Below are 19,486 nucleotides of genomic sequence, written 5' to 3'. Positions count from 1 at the left end.
ATGTGAAATGTATCATTAAAATGAGAAAAATAGACATTGTTTTTTTTTTATGAATATGAGAGTCCCAGAAGGATTCTCCTTTTCCACATTTGGAATAAGACACCTATAGCTTTCCTGAGGAAAGAAACAAAATAAGGCAAAATTCAGTGTCTCCTGAGTGTATTTGTAGGAAATAGTTTAACTTCAAAGAGAAATTTCAGAGAGACTGCTCCCAACCCAAGACAATAAAGCATTCTGGATTCAGGATGACACATCTTTAAAGTAGCTATACATCTTCTGAACCTGGCTGCCAGAAATAGCATGAAAAGCATTGATGATGCAGAATCCCTTCTCCTCACCTAAACAAATGAATGTTCATCATGGCTGCCAAGGATATCAATGAGAAAATTAATCCCTGCTCTTCTAATAATATTTCCAGATGAGAATCATTAGCAACAGAAATAATGCAGGAGTGGGACAGGGAAAGTCAAGATTGATGTGCCTGTCTTTTAAAACAAGGTTCTGTTGAATTGAACTTGTTCAGAATCTCAGTTCTTCTAAAAGTGGTAGTTATATTATCCAGGATATTTCATATACTATGGATCATACAACCAAAAACAAAACCCAGTTAATCTCTGTATGTATTTAAACTTTCATGAACTATGCACCAATTTTTTTTTTGCCAAGAAATACAATCCTATTGTTTTAATTGTATCTTAAACTTTGCATTGTAAATATACACTTGAACTTAGTTATAAATCTCCTCTAAATAGACAACTCAAAGTCTTATACATACATGTCATTGTACATTTGACTGAATCAATATTGGGTCCCCAGGGCACTTCTTGGAATTCACTTTCTCAGTTACATTAAGTAGAACAGGGTCTACTTAGCATTGTTATTCATGTCAAAATGTGTTATGTCTTGTAGAGAATACCTCACAGCTCTTGAAATTATTAAGTGAAGAGTTGTAGCCCAGGAGGTGGCAGAGTGGGGTAAGTATTGGATTCTCAATCATGAGATCCCAAGTTCAATCTCTGGCATCTCAAATGCCAGGGAGCTGCACTGGTCCTGTCTTCCTCTTCTTCCTCCTCCTCCTCATTCTCTTCCTCCTCCTGATTCTCTTCCTCCTCCTCCTCATTCTCTTCCTCCTCCTCCTCATTCTCATCCTCCTCCTCCTCATTCTCATCCTCCTCCTCATTCTCATCCTCCTCCTCATTCTCTTCATCCTCATTCTCATCCTCCTCCTCATTCTCTTCATCCTCCTCCTCATTCTCTTCCTCCTCCTCATTCTCATCCTCCTCCTCATTCTCTTCCTCCTCCTCCTCATTCTCATCCTCCTCCTCATTCTCATCCTCCTCCTCATTCTCATCCTCCTCCTCATTCTCATCCTCCTCCTCATTCTCATCCTCCTCCTCATTCTCATCCTCCTCCTCATTCTCTTCATCCTCCTCATTCTCATCCTCCTCCTCATTCTCTTCCTCCTCCTCCTCATTCTCTTCATCCTCCTCCTCATTCTCATCCTCCTCCTCCTCATTCTCATCCTCCTCCTCATTCTCTTCCTCCTCCTCCTCATTCTCTTCATCCTCCTCCTCATTCTCATCCTCCTCCTCATTCTCATCCTCCTCCTCATTCTCATCCTCCTCCTCATTCTCATCCTCCTCCTCATTCTCATCCTCCTCCTCATTCTCATCCTCCTCCTCATTCTCATCCTCCTCCTCATTCTCATCCTCCTCCTCATTCTCTTCATCCTCCTCCTAATTCTCATCCTCCTCCTCATTCTCTTCATCCTCCTCCTCATTCTCATCCTCCTCCTCATTCTCATCCTCCTCCTCATTCTCATCCTCCTCCTCATTCTCATCCTCCTCCTCATTCTCATCCTCCTCCTCATTCTCATCCTCCTCCTCATTCTCATCCTCCTCCTCATTCTCATCCTCCTCCTCATTCTCATCCTCCTCCTCATTCTCATCCTCCTCCTCATTCTCTTCATCCTCCTCATTCTCATCCTCCTCCTCATTCTCATCCTCCTCCTCATTCTCTTCATCCTCCTCCTCATTCTCATCCTCCTCCTCATTCTCATCCTCCTCCTCATTCTCATCCTCCTCCTCATTCTCTTCATCCTCCTCATTCTCATCCTCCTCCTCATTCTCATCCTCCTCCTCATTCTCTTCATCCTCCTCCTCATTCTCATCCTCCTCCTCATTCTCTTCATCCTCCTCATTCTCATCCTCCTCCTCATTCTCATCCTCCTCCTTGTCCTTCTCTGCTGGTCCCTGTTCAGACACCAGATGCCAGGCTAGCTTCGAGGGTGGGAGAGAGATGACCAGGGACTCATAGCTGAGCTGGGGTGCGGTGAAATGCAATGCCATGCTGGCTTTATTCATCTGCATTTATACTCTCCAGGAAGGAAGTGGTAGGGTGTCAAAACAGGGTGGGACGTGGAGAGGGTGGAGCGAAAAGAGAGTGCAAACTAGAGTGTGACTAGGAGAGGGGGCGGAGTAGAAAAAGAGCATGAACCAGTGGGGATTAAAACAATGAAAACAAAGATTATGTAAATAGACCACAGCATTAAGGAATACAGGAGAACCTAACCTGATGATCAAAACAGAAGGTCTTATAAGCAGAATTAGAAGCAGACCAACACTTCTCCTCATTCTCTTCCTCCTCCTTGTCCTCCTTCCTCATTCTCTTCCTCCTTCACAGGCGGTGAAGCAGGTCTGCAGGTGTCTGTCTTTCTCTCCCCCTCTCTGTCTTCCCTTCCTCTCTCCATTTTTCTCTGTCTCATCCAACAGTGATGATATCAATAACAACAATAATAAGTACAACAACAATAAAAAACAAGGGCAACAAAAGGGAAAATAAATAAATAAAAATATTTAAAAAAATTAAAAGAATAACAGGCCAAGGTGGGGTTGAGCACGCAGAGTGATGACTCTGGACACTATGGCAGGGGATAGGATGTTTATTGAAGAAAAAAGCACGGTTTATATGAGGTAAAAAGAAGCCAGCTGCTGGGGAGGGTGCCAGGACAACCAGCACAATGGGGCAAACGTTTCACAGCAAGAACCAATCAGATATTTTTAGGCTCTAGTTTCCTTCTAAGGACTCAGGTTCTTGACTTCTCCTAACCTGGGGCATGCGAGTTAAGATTGAGGAAGGGGCTCTTCCAGTTTATCCCCATTCCATTGAGCAAATCCGGTTTATCCAGACCAGGTGGAGGGGGCAGGGTTACAGCCTCTGGGTCTAACAAGATGGAGATCAGGGAGAGGTGGGGAGGCCTATAAGTGAACACCTTCTGTCCTCATGGGGAGGTACCTGGGGTTCCAACCAGGCTCAACCCACCATGTCCCCACATCTTTCACATTTTCTTTTATAAAAGACCAATATCAGCAAATTGCTCCATCTCCTCTGCCTGGAGGGCAGTGTAGGGCTGTCCCGAGACCCTTTGCACTGTGACCTTTATGATATCCCAAAGACGTCTCTTTAGGAATTAGGTAATACGGGGGGCAATTAGCATGAGAGTCCCAATAGTCAATATGGTCCCCAGGAGAGGGAGAAGCCAAGAGGTTAGGGGGGTTCCAAACCAAGAGTACTGGGGGTCTGAACCACAATGAGTTTTAACTCCAGACTGATCTTGTTCAAAGTCTTTAGGTTCTGCTAAACCAGTCCAGATTCGTTCTCGTAAAAAACCAAACAAACAAAAAACAGCACTCCTCCTGCATGAAGACAGAGGCCCTGCCCTTCTCAGCTGTCAGCGGGTCCAGTGCGCAGGGATTCTGGAGGGTCACTTTTGTGAGGGAGGTGGCATGGTGTTGAAGGGAAGCAGGGTGTCTGTGTTGGAATCTATGATCGGCTGGATTCTCAGGGCAGAATATTCTGCTGTAAGAAGACTGTGACCCAAAGCACCACCACCAAGCCCACAGAGGCAGTTCAACCCATGCCCACCAGAACAGGGAGAAAGAGAGCACCATTGCACCAGAGCTGCCTCAGTGAAATAGCAGCTGTTGTGCCAAGAAAGCAATATTACGGGGAAGGAAACTAGGGTCTAAAATATCTGATCGTTCTTGCTGTCAAACTTCTGCCCCTATTCGGCTTGTGGCTTGTGGACCCAGCACCCTGCTATAGTACCTGGCTTCTTTTTACCTCATATAAATCCTGCCTTTTCCTTCAATAAATGACCTATCCCATGCCATATTGCAGTCACGCAGCAGGTTAACCGTACGTGGTGCAAAGTGCAAGGACCAGTGTAAAGAACCTGGTTCAAGCCCCCAGCTTCCCACCTGCAGGGGAGTCGCTTCACAGACGGTTAAGCAGGTCTACAGGTGTCTGTCTCTCCCCCTCTGTCCTCTCCTCCTCTCTCCATTTCTCTCTGTCCTATCCAACAATGAAGACAAGAATAACAACAACAACAACAATAAAACAACAAGGGCAACAAAAGGGAATAAATGAATAAATAATTTTTAAGTAAAATTACATATGCACAGGAAGCAGAAGGTTATGAGTGATCTGGTGTTATAGTGTGAAAGCTGTGTTTCTCTGGAGACCTAATTTCCCACAGTGGAATGTTATGAAGAGGTTGGGAGAGGCAAAAAGAGCCATTGGTAGAGACAGGAATAGAAGAATTAATAGGTACAGCAGCAAGAATGGGTCTTTGGAGAGAGGCACACCCAAAACAATGAGAGGCATTGGGAAGTAGTTTGAAAATTTAAATTTTGTAAATATTCAAAAGATTATTATAGTTAAGGCTATGGCTAATTATATGTTGGGGGCGTATCCTCCCTAGTTTCTTTTATAAAAACTAAAGATATGAATGACCTTAGAGGTCAGTACATACCCATGAGTAAAACATAAGAACATTGTTGTTAAGTCACATAAGCTGAAAGTGGACTACATATTGGGGGGGGTGGCTCTTTAAATAAAGTCTTACCACATGGTTGGTTCATGTAAAGGGTTGTCATAGCTGTAATCATTCACTTGTGAAAAAAAAAAAAACTTGTACCCATTGAGAAGGTCACTAGAATTGACAAATAAATTATTAGAATTGGTTTAAATATCTTTATATAATTTTGGAAGGCCTTGGTAACAAACAAGTATACCAGTATACTATATAATGTTAATACTTAATATGTTGACATGGTAAGATGATTATTATCTCTTTAGTATGATTTTAAAACTGCTCAAGCAATTTAAGCACAATCATAGAACTAGTTCACTTCTAGGATCTTTACTCATCACAAAGCTATTCCACCCTTAGAGTGGCTATGACCTCCATCTTGTTAGACTCAGAGGCTGTAACCGTTCCCCCTCCACCTGGTCTGGATAAACCGGATTTGCTCAGTGGAGTGTGGATAAACCTGAAGAGCCCCTTCCTCATTCTTAAGTCCCATGCCCTGGTAAGGGGAAGCAAAGAACCAGAGTCCTTAGAAGAAAGCTAGAGTCTAAAATATCTGATTGGTTCTTGCTGTCACAAGTCTGTCCTTATTCAGCTTGTGGACCCGGCACCCTGCTATAGCACCGGGCTTCTTTTTGCCTCATATAAACCCTGCCTTCTGCTTCAATAAACGCCCTATCCCCTGCCATAGTGCCCCAAATCATCACTCTGCCAGCTCACCCCCACCTCAGCCTGTTCTCCTCTATGACATCTTTCTGGTGGCCAAGGGAATGGTGGGCTTGGGGTGAACAGGGCAAGCTTTCCAGAGCTTGCTCTGCAAAACAGATTGAGAGAGGGAGAGGGAGAGGGAAAGGGAGACTGAAGGAACAGTGCCTGTTGGATAGTAAACTTCCAGACTGGGAGGCAGACAGGAACGCTATCATCCCTCCAGTCAAAAGGCTTTGTGGGTCTCTCTCACACACACACACTTCATGCTGTCACTCTACTGGGCTGAGTATTTAGTGTTGGTGTTCTCAGTTGGGGTAGTTTCATGTTCAGGGGGTGTCCCCATAGTTTTTACATGTGACCATGGTCCTATGTGGTCATCTCTGCTGCCCAGGAATATTGTCATGGCTTCAGTGCTGTCAATGCTGAAAGACCAGGCTCCCATGATATTCAGCATAGTCCAGAGTAAAGAACTTGACTATTACTGAGACAGGGCTCCTGACTTTTGTCAATGTTCTTCTATTCTTTGAGACCAGGAGAGTATCCCTCTGGTGTCTAGAGACCTGGGTGAAATCACACCTAGAGTTGGGCACTTCAGAAACTTTCCCATACATCTGGGGTCTGTAGTCTCAGTAATTTAGCCATGCATCCTTGAAATTTAGGTCAGTCCCCCTACTTGTTACATGGACCCTACTATCTGCATCCATATAATACTTTAAAATAGAAAGGGCAGTGAAAATTCTGTGGGCAAGATAGGTAAATGTGGACCCAATCCTTACAACTGGTATCTGAAGTGAAGGTCAGCTCTTAACCCTCATGCCTGAGGAGTTGGATGCTAACATTCAATCTTTGGGGTCAGAATGCAATTGAACTGTGAGAATCAAGTTCATGTGGGAAGTAGTTAGCATCAGGAAGATGTAAAACCCCCACCCACTTTAGATTTAATGATTCATAAACTTACCAAACCACCATTCTTGAAGAATGCCCTTTTTCCTTAAAAATATTACTTCAATAAAATATAATAGAAACTCTCAGTAAAAAATAAGTATTTATGTTTGCATAGTTCAGAGTTTGTTTCAAAAATATTTCAGAACCAAAAACTCAAATTCCTCAAATCAATTTTCTTGAGCTATAAACATTGCATGCATTAAAATGTAACCTTCTAACCTGATTGTTTCTATTTATTACCTACCTTTTTCCCTAGGGGTAATTATTATCTATGCCCTAATTTACTTATTGTTTTAAATTTAATTTCCCTAAAACCTTAATGTCCAAGTCAGCACAATAACACATTATATTATTAGACACACACACACACACACACACACACACACACACACATTCTTATGCATGCATGTAAAGATGGAAGAATTAATGTGAAAATTTAGAACACATAACATTCAGAGAAAGATCTCTTATTATCTGTTTAGATAGTAATTACTACATAGTAGCATTCAATGCCTATGGTGACAAAATAAAAGGGACAATGAGTGTTTGACTGTGTATAGCTTAATTTGTTGCAATTGTAGGCGTAAAATTCTGCTTGTTAGAAATAGTAATAATATTGAAGACATCTATTTTGTAATATAGATAATTTAGAAATGCATGAGCAAATAAAAAGGGCTTGTTAACTCTAAGCAGAACTTGGACTGGAATTGGTGTATTGAACCAAAGTAAAAGTAAAAGATTCTGAGGTGGGGAGGAGGGTTCAGGTTCTGGAAAATGATGGCAGAGGAGGACCTAGTAGAGATTGTATTGTTATGTGGAAATCTTATGCATGTACAAACTATTGGATTTTACTATTGACTGAAGTCCATTAATCCCCCAATAAAGAAATGTTAAAAAAAAAAGACTTGTTAAAAACCAAAATATAAAATCAAAAAACAAGCAAACAAATCAGAAAATGTGTTTTAATATAGGAACATCCCTTTCCCAAGCAAAAATCTTAACAATTGAATCTATAATTGGTGGGGCACTGTGGGGCTGAGGTTGAGCATAGTGCAGACCGCCTGGAGGTACAGTCACCTGTCAGTCTTCCCCACCGGGGTCGAGCAGGGGGGGGCTCTGTCTCCAGAATTTTGTCCCTCTGTCAGACTCCCCCACCCCACATGGGCCCCATGTCCTCTAAGGCAATAGTTCACTTCCTCGTTCCCAGATCAGCTGGTCCACTTACTCTTACTAGAAGCCCCATCCACTTCCTTCCCTGTCTCCAGTTTCTTTTGACCATATATGGCCAGATTCCCCCTGCCCACACAAAGACACCCCCCACCCCCATGCCTGCTGATAACCTCACCTCCTCATTCCCAAACCAGCCAGACCACCACCTAAGGATTACTGGAAGAGCCCCCGCCCTTTCTCAACCTCCTGGTGCTTTAACCATATAAGGTAAAACAAACTGCCTCCTCCTATCACCCATTGCATCCCCTACCACCCTTTAAAGCTCTGTTCTGCCTCTCAGTAAAGGGGTTATCCTCTGCCATAGCCCCCTGGGCTGCTCTTTGCTCTCCTCTCTTGCTGCGGGTCACAAAGAAGTACCCCAGATTGCCCACCCCTGATGCTGTCTCTCGGTGGCGCAGAGAAAGCTAGACCCGAGATAGGTCCCCCACGAGAACCCAGCAATAATTTCTTTTTACACTTTTTTTTTCTTCTAGGGTTATCTCTGGGACTTTGTGCCAACACTACAAATCCACTTCTCTGGAGGCCATTTTTTCTCCACCTTATTGGATAGGACAGAGAAACTGAGAGAGGAGAGATAGAAAGGGAGAGAGAAAAATAGACACCTGCAGACTATTTCACTGAGCATGAGGCCACCCCCATGCAGGTGGGGTGCAGGAGCTCAAACCCAGAATCTTATACTTGTACTAGTACTTGTGCTAAGTACGATTTGCATCCCCCAGATCCTCTTTTTAAACTTTTTTTAATAACAGAAGTGTCATAGTTTACCTGAATCATTAGAACTGTAATTCTGTATTTAGTCTCAGCATTTTCCTTAAATATTATTTAAAATTTAATATCTAGAAACCAGAGTGATATTTCAGTAATAAGCATCCATGCCTTGTCATGAGCACAACCCAGGGTCCAACTTTTATTCCAGAGGTGTGAGGACAGAGGAAGCTCCCGTGCTATGTCTACCTCTGTCTGAATGAGAACAAGTGAAGGATCATGCACAGGGCCCTGGATCTGGGAAAGAAAATTGTTTGCGGCAGCGAACCGGTTCAGTGATAGAGAACGTGGGCCAGGGGTTGGTCCAGTGGGAGAGAAACTGGGGAGGGAACTGGTTCAGTGATAGAGAACTTGCATGCATTATCCCAGGGTTCCATTTCCACTACACAGAGCAAAAAGCTAAAATTGGAGAAGCCTATGCAGAGCAAAGCTGTCTTTTCCTGTTCTTTTTCTCCCCAACCTCTCTTTTTCTTAGGAAATCACTTTCTCATAAAAATAAATAAATAAAGTAAGTAAGTAAGTAGTTCCAAAGTCTATCTTCACTTTTTTTTTTTTTTTTTCCATCTACATTTTTTTTTTTTATTTAAATTTTTAATTTAAGAAAGGATTAGTGAACAAAGGCATAAGGTAGGAGGGGTACAACTCCACACAATTCCCACCACCCAATCCCCATAACCCACCCTCTCCCATGATAGCCTTCCCATTCTCTAGCCCTCTGGGAGCATGGACCCAGGGTCGTTGAGGGTTGCAGAAGGTAGAAGGTCTGGCTTCTGTAATTGCTTCCCTGCTGAACATGGGTGTTGACTGGTCGGTCCATACTCCCAGTCTGCCTCTCTCTTTCCCTAGTCAGGTGTGTCTCTGGGGAAGCTGAGCTCCAGGACACATTGGTGGGGTCCTCAATCCAGGGGAGCCTAGCCAGCATCCTGGTGGCATCTGGAACCTGGTGATTGAAAAGAGAGTTAACATACAAAGCCAATCAATTTGTTGAGCAAACATGGATCCCAAGATTGGAATAGTGGAGAGGAAGTGTTGGGGAGGTACTCACTGCAAACTCTAGTGTAATCCAGCTTTCAGGTATATATTTTGCAGTAGTTTATGGATACGTGTGCACATACGCTCTCTCTCACAGAAACTGGTGTATGTCTAGGTTATGGGACTTTGTTAGAAAGTGAACTACCTGAGATGAAATTAGAGTGTACTATAAAAGGAAAGGTCTCACCCGAGTAATGAAGCTGAAGGGTTGTCATTCCACACGTGAAGTCTCTGGATACAGTCTGAGGTGAAGCATGTTGAGATGGCAATCGTTGCTTTGGTTAGGTTGTGATCGGCGGATGCAATATTATTTGGTATGGATTGGGAGAAGCATACGGGAAAGTGAGCCCTATCCAAGGGTGCCAGGACTGGGGGAAGTAGGGGCTCTATAGTGAAGATGTGAGGTTCCTGCTGTCTTAGGGTTCAAAAAGACAATCAATAGTTAATATTACCCACACATTATTTGTTAATTGGGTTAACTTTGAAAAGTCCCTTTGTTATGGTTTGCTGTACAGTACACAGTATCTTGTATATAGCTGTGCTATTGGAAGCTTCTAATCTACTTGGTCTAGGCTTTTGAGAGAGTCCGCATATCAAATACGTAGCCTATCTATTAAAAAGATTCAGTTTGTCTTTTGAGAACCTTTGAGACATACAATTGATTTCCCCCTCTCATATTAATTAACTACTGATTTATATGTCTACATTTTGCTAGGAGTGTACATAAACACCATTCCCATCACCAAAGGACCGTGACCCATCCCTCCCGCCCATTCCCACCCCCCACTTGCCCAGGAAGCTACATGTCTACCCCTCACCACTGGGTTTTTACTTTGGTGCCCTACTTACAATTTGATCAGGTCCTGCTTTTAGTTTCCCTTTCAAATCTTCTAAGTCAGCTTCTGTTGATGAGTGGGATCATCCCATACTCATCTTTAACTTTCTGGCTTAGTCCACTTAACATAATTCCTTCTAGCTCTGTCCAAGATGGGTCAGAGAAGGTGAGTTCATTGTTCTTGATAGCTGCATAGTATTCCATTGTGTATATATACCACAGCTTTCTCAGCCATTCATCTGTTGTTGGGCACCTGGGTTGCTTCCAGGTTTTAGCTATTATGAATTGTGCTGCTATGAACATAGGAGTACACACCTCTTTTTGGTTGGGTGTTATGGAGTCCTTGGGGTATAACCCCAGGAGAGGAATTATTGGGTCATATGGAAGGTCCATGTCTAGCCTTCTGAGGGTTTTCCAGACTGCTCTCCACAGAGGCTGTACCAATTTACATTCCCACCAGCAATGTAAAAGGGTTCCTCTGTCCCCACATCCTCTCCAGCATTTGTTGCTGCTGTCCTTTTTGATGTATGCCATTCTTACAGGAGTGAGGTGGTATCTTAGTGTTGTCTTAATTTGCATTTCTCTGACAATCAGTGACCTAGAGCAGTTTTTCATATGTTTGTTAGCCTTTTGGATCTCCTCTGTGGTGAGTGTTTTGTTCATTTCCTCTGCCCATTTTTGGATGGGGTCATTTGCTTTTTTGCGGCTAAGTTTGCTGAGCTCTTTATATATTTTGGTGATTAGTTTCTTGTCTGATGTCTGGCATGTGAAGATCTTCTCCCATTCTGTGAGGGGTCTCTCTGTTTGTTTAATAGTTTCTTTGGATGTGCAGAAGCTTTTCAATTTGATGTAGTCCCATTGGTTTGTTTCTGCTTTGGTCTTCCTTGCAATTGGGTTTGATTCATCAAAGATATCCTTGAGGTGTAGATGGGAAAGTGTTTTACCAATGTTTTCCTCTAAGTATTTGATTGTTTCTGGTCTGACATCTAGGTCTTTGATCCATTTGGAGTTGATTTTTGTTTCTGGTGAGATAAAGTGGTTCAATTTCATTCTTCTGCATGTTTCAGCCCAGTTTTCCCAGCACCATTTATTGAAGAGAGCCTCCTTCTTCCATTTAATCCTTTGGGCCCCCTTATCAAAGATTAGATTCCCATAGGTGTTGGGATTTACTTCTGGGCTTTCAATTCTGTTCCACTGGTCTGTGTGCCTATTTTTGTTCCAGTACCATGCTGTTTTGATGATGATGGCTTTATAATATAGTTTAAGGTCTGGGAGTGTGATGCCTCCATTTCTGTTTCTTTTCCTCAAGATGGTTTTGGCAATTCTAGGTGTTTTCAGGTTCCAGATAAATGATTGTAGTGTTTGTTCTATTCTCTTAAAGAAGCTTGGTGGAACTTTGATGGGTATTGCATTAAATTTGTATATGGCTCTGGGGAGAATATTCATTTTGATGATATTTATTCTTCCAATCCATGAGCATGGGATATCTTTCCATTTCTTGGTATCAGTTTCTATCTCCTTGAGTAGCGACTCATAGTTTTCAGCATACAAGTCTTTCACTTCTTTGGTCAACTTTATTCCTAGGTATTTGATTGATTTTGCTGAAACAGTGAATGGGAGTGATTTCTGGATGTCTTCTTCTTCAGATTTAGTGTTTGCATAAAGAAATGCCACTGATTTTTGTACATTGATTTTGTAGCCTGATACCTTGCTATATTGCCTAACAACTTCCAGTAATTTTCTACTGGATTCTTTAGGTCTTTCTATGTATACTATCATATCATCTGCAAATAGTGAGAGCTTGACTTCTTCCCTTCCAATCTGTATCCCTTTGATTTCTTTCTCTTGCCTGATTGCTATGGCAAGAACTTCCAATACTATGTTGAAGAGTAACGGTGACAGTGGGCAGCCCTGTCTAGTCCCTGATCTGAGGGGGAATGCTTTCAGCTTCTCTCCATTGAGTATGATGTTGGCTGTAGGTTTGCTGTATATAGACTCCACTATCTTGAGGAATTTCCCATCTATTCCCATTTTTTGTAGAGTTTTGAGCATGAATGGGTGTTGGATTTTGTCAAAGGCTTTCTCTGCATCTATTGAGATAATCATGTGGTTTTTGGCTTTGCTTTTATTGATGTGATGAATGACATTGATTGATTTACGGATGTTGAACCAGCCTTGCATTCCTGGGATGAATCCCACTTGGTCATGATGAACAATCTTTTTGATGTGTTGCTGTATCCGGTTGGCCAAGATCTTGTTTAATATTTTGGCATCTATGTTCATCAGAGATATTGGTCTGTAGTTTTCCTTTTTTGTTCTGTCCCTATCAGCTTTTGGTATCAGGGTGATGTTGGCTTCATAAAAGGTGGAAGGGAGTATTCCTGTTTCTTCAATCTTATGGAATAGCTTAAGAAGTATGGGTATTAACTGTTTCCTGAAAGTTTTGTAGAATTCGTTTGTGAAGCCATCTGGTCCAGGACTTTTGTTGTTGGGGAGATTCTTAATAACGGTTTCAATTTCTTTGTCTGTGATTGGTGCATTTAGATTTTGTAGTTCTTCTTGGTTCAGTTTTGGAAGTGCATAGGTTTCTAGGAATTGTTCCATTTCTTCCAGATTCTCTAGCTTGGTGGCATATAGTTCTTTATAGAAGTTTCGCAGAATTCTCTGGATTTCTGTGGTGTCAGTTGTGATATCTCCTGTATCGTTTACAATTCTATTAATTTGAGTCTTCTCTCTTTTTTGTTTGGTGAGTCTGGCTAGGGGTTTGTCAATTTTGTTTAATCTTTCAAAGAACCAACATTTGGCTTCATTGATCTTTTGTATGGTTCTTTTATTTTCGATGTTGTTTATTTCTGCTCTAACTTTAGTGATTTCTGTCCTTCTGGTTGCCTTAGGGTTCCTTTGTTCCTCTTCCTCTAAGTCCTTGAGGTGTGTAGTAAGTTCGTTCATTTGGGCTTCTTCTTGGTGTTTAATATGTGATTGTATAGCTATAAGTTTCCCTCTCAGTACTGCTTTAGCTGTGTCCCAAATATTTTGATAGGTTGTGTCTTCATTTTCATTAGTTTCCAGGAACATTTGAATTTCCTGTTTGAGTGAGTGTCTGACCCAGTGGTTCTTAAGGAGCATGTTGTTTAGTTTCCAAATTCTATGTCTTTTAATAATTTTCCGTTTGTTGTTAAAAGTTAGTTTTACTCCACTGTGGTCTGAGAAGATACTTGGGATGATTTCAATGCTCTTGAATTTATTGATGCTGTCTTTGTGGCCTAACATGTGGTCTATCCTTGAGTATGTGTTGTGTGGATTTGAAAAGAAGGTGTATTCCAGTTTTTTGGGGTGGAGGAGTCTGAAAATGTCCAAGAGGTCTAGTCTGTCAATCTCTTCATTCAATTCTCTTATATCTTTATTGGTTCTCTTCTTTGTTGATCTGTCTAAGTGTGAGAGTGGGGTATTGAAGTCTCCCACTATTATTGTATTACTATTGATGTATTTTTGAAATTCTTTCAATAGGTGTTTAATGTATTTAGATGGTCCCTCGTTGGGTGCATAGATGTTAATAATTGTTAAGTCTTCTTGGCTGATTGATCCTCTTATCATTATGTAATGTCCTTGCCTATCTTTTATTACTTTATTTAATTTAAAATCTATCGTGTCTGAGATGAGAATGGCTGTTCCTGCCCTTTTTTGTGGACCGTTAGCCTGTATGATAGTTTTCCATCCTTTCACTTTAAGTCTGTGTTTATCTTGTTGTGACAGATGTGATTCTTGCAAGCAGCATATGGTTGGGTTATGTTTTCTGATCCATCCCCCCACCCTGTGCCTTTTGATGGGTGAGTTTAAGCCATTGACATTTATTGATATTATGGATTTAATGTATTGTAGTGCCATTGTTCTAAAAAACAATTTGTTTGCTCTGATATATTACAAGTATTATAGTGATGTTCTTGTTTATAAGAGGTCTTTTAATACCTCTTTCAGGGCCGGCTTGGTGATAGTTGCCTCCTTTAACTGTTGTTTGTCTAAGAAGGTTTTGATCCCTCCATCTAGCTTGAATGAAAGTCTAGCAGGATATATAATCCTTGGTTGAAACCCTTTTTCATTCAGGGCTCGATAGATATCTTGCCACTCCCTTCTGGCTTTTAGAGTTTGAGTTGAAAAATCTGCAGAAAGTCTTATGGGTTTTCCCCTGTATGTGACTTTTTGTTTCTCTCTTGCAGCCTTTAGGATCCTTTCTTTATCCTTACTTCTTCTCATTGTGACTATGATGTGTCTTGGTGTTTTCAGGTCTGGGTTGATTCTGTTTGGTACTCTCTGGGCCTCTTGCACCTTGATATCCTTTCTGTTATTCAGGTCTGGGAAATTTTCTTGTATTATTTCCTCTAGGATGTTTGCTTCCCCTTCCTCTCTTTCTTCCTCTGGCAGGCCAATTATACGAATGTTACTTCTTTTGAGATCATCCCATATGTCTCTGTTGTTGTTTTCAGTGTCTCTCAATCTCTTTTTAAGCTCTTTCACCTCTTTCTTAGTTTTCTCTAACTCATCCTCTGTCTGACTAATTCTGTTTTCTGCTTCTGTTAGTCTGCTTTCCCTTGCCTCAGCTTCTTTCTTCATTACAGCTATTTCAGCTTTCAGTTCTCTAATTGTCTCAAGATAATCAGTATTTTCCTTGGGGGTCTCAACTGTTGTTTCCCTAATACTGCCATTTCTTTCCTCCAATGTTGTTTTCATTTCTGTGATTAATAAGTTTATTATTGCTTGCATACTTTTCTTATCTATGGTTACTTCTGACTGATTTGTGGTTTCTTCTGGGCTCTTGTCTTCATTCATTGGGGTAGCAGTTTTATTTGTTTTTAATCTACCCATTTTTTTTTAATTTATGTGTTTCTCTCTCTTTTTTTTTTTTTAATGTTCTGTTGTTCCTCAGTTGTTGTGTTTTGAGCACAAGTAACACTGTACTAAATACCTTTATGACAATTGCACTCACCAACCTCCGGAATAACCGTAGCAACTGAAGTAAGTATTGAAGGAGTTTAATCGTTACCAGTTAGCCAAACAATTTCTCCAGTCCGTGAAAAAATAGTAACCAAATCCCAGTGAAGAAAGAGAAAAGGAAGAGAGGATAGCAAGAATAGACAGTTATGCAAATCTACTATCCAGTGTATATTCTAAGGGTAACAAGAGTGTAAAGGGAACTAGAGCAGAGATACACACATAGAGAGTCCACTCTGGGTCAGATTTCTTCCCCAAAGTAATTCACAAATTCAGAAAGGCAAAGAAGAAAGAAGTGTATGACAAGATTAAAAAAAAAAAAAAAAAGAGCGAGATTGAGAGAGATAAGAGAGAGAAAAGGGAGAAGATAGGAAGAAGAGTTGTAATTAAAGAGCAGTGCGAGGAACTTCCCAAATGTGTATCAGTGAATTAAAAAACAAAAACAAAAACAAAAACAAAAACAAAAACCCTGTTTGGTGGTATGGGGTATCCTGCTAGTAGCTGGTCCCAGGCACTGCTTATGGGGGGAGGGGGGGCGGCGGGAAGGATGTATGCTTGAAAATTAAAAGGAAGAAAAAAGAATTTTTTCCCCTACTCTAATTCTTAACCCAAATTAAGTTATAGACACATCCTTGGTATGACCGTTATGGCCCCTTATTGGATGGCCTGCTAAAGGCAGAAAATCCTATTGTTTACACGAGATGTGTCCGGAGCTCAAAGGCTAGCCGCTGCTTCTGCTTCTCCGGGCGCCATTTTCCGGGAGACCCCGCCCTCCAGACTTTTTTAAAGGATTTCTCAAAAATGAAAACTAGCTCCAAGTCCTTTGATCCAATGAGAGCTATACTCAAGAAGTCTTTGGATCCACCCTCAGGGTCGCGGTGGACCCTGGCAACTCCCAAGAGGCAGCCCCCGAGCTAAAGTGCTCTCTCCGGGTCCTCTGCCCGCCGCGCTCTGCAACCGGCGGAGGAGCCGCCTTCCCGGGCGGGCGGAGGACAATGCCCGGCGCACTCGCCTTGCCTGGCACCGCCTGGGAATTCTGGAGCCCCGCTAGTCCGTGTCACCTTTGCTCTAATTGTTAACCCAAATTAAACTGTAATAACTTCTTTGGTGCCCCCCCCTTATTGACTGGCCTGCTAAAGGCAGAAAATCCTACCTTTGCCGACGATGCTATCTGAGCACTCGCTGTTAGCGACTTCTCAGGCCGTCGCCATCTTACCTCCTCCTATCTTCACTTTTTAAAGATTTACTTATTCCATATATTATGGTGACAATTCTGTATAAAAAATAAAGAAGCCCCATTTGCTTGTAGGACTATGGAACCAGGAGCCGGGTCCTTTCTTTCTGTCTTATTTTCTTTCCTTATTTCTTCCTTTCTCCCTTTCTTTCTTTCTTTCTCTCTCTCTCTTCCTTCCTTTCTTTATCTTTCTTTCTTTTTCTTTCTTTCTCCCTTTGTCTCTCTTTCCCATCCTCCCTCTCTCCCTTCCTTCATTTTTTTTATCTTCCACCCTCCCCCTTTCTCTTTTTTTTTTTTATATCTCCCTTCCTCTTCTTTCTTTCTTTCTTTCTTTCTTTCTTTCTTTCTTTCTTTCTTTCTTTTTTCTTTAACTCAGACCTGGAATTGGTGGGCCTCTGCTGCCCAGCTCCCAGTCTGAGAACAGCCAGCCCTAAGAATGGTCTTTCTGTCCATCCCCACTTGCTTTTCTATCTAAAAGCCACATATGTCTGCTCTCACCTGTGTCTTGGGGAGTTTTTGAAGAGTTTTGTTGTGGTCTCGGGCACTTTTTGTTGCTTTTTCTACTTGACCAGGGAGAGCGAAATGCTGCAGCTACTACTCTGTAGTCAAGCCTCTAGAAGGCCCGTGGGTCCCACACTCTAACACCTGCCATACATCTTCAGACAACAAATACTTATTTAAAAATGAATATCTGGATATTTTCCTTGTAACACTGCAGTATTGTATATACCCACCTAATTATACAAAAATAGACCTATTTATTTATTTTTATTTTAAAATATTGTTATATTTATTTATTTATTTTCCCTTTTGTTGCCCTTGTTTTATTTATTGTTGTTGTAGTTATTGTTATTGATGTCGTTGTTGTCACATAGGACAGAGAAAAATGAAGGAGAGGAAGACAGAGAGGGGGAGAGAAAGACAGACACCTGTAGACCTGCTTCACTGCCTGGGAAGTGACTTCTCTGCAGGTGGGAAGCTGAGGGCTCGAACTGGGGTCTTTACACCAGTCCTGGTGCTTTACGCCACATGCACCTAACCCACTGCGGTGCCGCCTGACTCCCTGTGTATTTTCTTTTTAACTTTTGAGAGAGCAAGAACACAGCACCAGTCGGCTGGGGTTGGGCTAGGACCTGGGTCTCACACATGTTACGGCAGCCCACTACCCAAGTGAGCTGTTTTACCAAAATAATTGGTTAAATGGAAATTGACTCTATATTGAAAACATTTTTGCATTTAATTCAACAACAAAATAATAAAATATCTAAAAATAAATGTAGCCAAGTAAAAAACTTATATTGCAAAAATTATTAGTCACTACTCAAAGAACTAGAAAGAGATGCAAAGAAGTGGAAAGGGACCCTGTGCTCAGTGAAAAAAGGAACTGGCATTATCAAAATGACCATCCTACCCAGAGCCATATATGAATTTAGCAACTGTTGTGATAGTTTTGACTGCTGGGATTAATGTTACCCTGCAGGCAGGATGGGTCTCCAGATAGAAAGAAGATAGATCAGAGCCAGGGGTGGGGGCTAGCTTAATGCCCAACCATTTGGGAAAGTGCTAATTGTTCTAATATAGTCATCTCTATCAGGCACTTATATTATTCTGAGGTCTCAGAGTTCCAGTGCTTCATATCCTGTTTCAGAATATTAACACTATTAAACTTTAAGAGAGACTAGAGAGTTCTAAATCTTTCCTGAGAGCCTGGAAGTGACTTTTCATGAATACACACCATCACAGAAGTGAAAATCGCTAACAAAATGGCACTCACTTCTGGCCCAGCATCTTGTAACAAAGTGCGCAAAACATCGGCAATTTCAGATACAATGAGGTAAATTTGGGTAGGAATCAGTTCCTTGCTTTAGCCACTTCCTTACTAACTCTGTATAATATCCTCCAGTGTCATGCCTGCAGTAGTAAAGAAAGACACTTGGACTTTTTCATGGCATCATCCAGTCACCTGTTGATGGACATCTAGACTGTTTCCATTACTTGGTTACTGTGAATAATGGAGCTATGAACATAGGAACACACTTATCCCTTTGATTAGTGTCTTCATATCCTTTGGATAGATGTCTATGATGGCTTTGCCAAATCATAGGGTATATTTTACTTTTATTTGTTTGATTACACTGTTCTCTATAGGTAGCTCTGTCTCTATCTTAAAAAAAAAAAACTATTCAGCATAACTTAAGTTGTTTCTTTATGCTGTCCATTGTGGAGCATTCTGAAGCTATGTCTTTTCTAGATTTTATTATTAAGACAAATATAAAGGTTGACCTTGGAATCACATGTTAAGTTTTTAATGAAAGAGTAGCAGATGAGTTGAAATTGAAATTTAGTCTACATATATCATGAAAGTCTTCTTGGGAGAATAAGGCCTACATCATTCCCCACAAGATTAAAGACCCTTTACATTTAAACCCATAAACCCAACAAAGAATTGAGGATAAACATGCCTTTCAGGAATTTTAAAGTTTATTCAGTAAAACTGAGAACACCTGCAGTTGGAGGACACTCGGACCAAGGAGAGAGAGAAAGAGCAAGAGAGCCATTTACTCAGATATCAGAAGGTACACCTTTGCAGAGACAGAGCGACCATGCCCATAACAAAATTCATCTGGACTCCCAGCCCCACCTCCACTTCCTCTCTAAGCCACACCCACACCTGTTACCACTCCCATTTCCTCATGCAACAACTCTTTCCTTCCCCCCACACCACAGGAAACATGTTTGCCTGGGGAACATGTGTTATGGCATAGTACAGTAGTATCTGTGTCCCCAGGTTCTCCTTGTCATCTCCTGACCCCAGTAAAAGCTTAATTTAACAATGTCTGTGTTACATCTTCATATTCCCCAGAAGAATTTGGGCTAATCT

The sequence above is a fragment of the Erinaceus europaeus genome, chromosome 4, assembly GCF_950295315.1.
Source record: "Erinaceus europaeus chromosome 4, mEriEur2.1, whole genome shotgun sequence".
NCBI classification, from domain to species: Eukaryota; Metazoa; Chordata; class Mammalia; order Eulipotyphla; family Erinaceidae; genus Erinaceus; species Erinaceus europaeus.
This window is presented reverse-complemented; position numbering follows the sequence as displayed.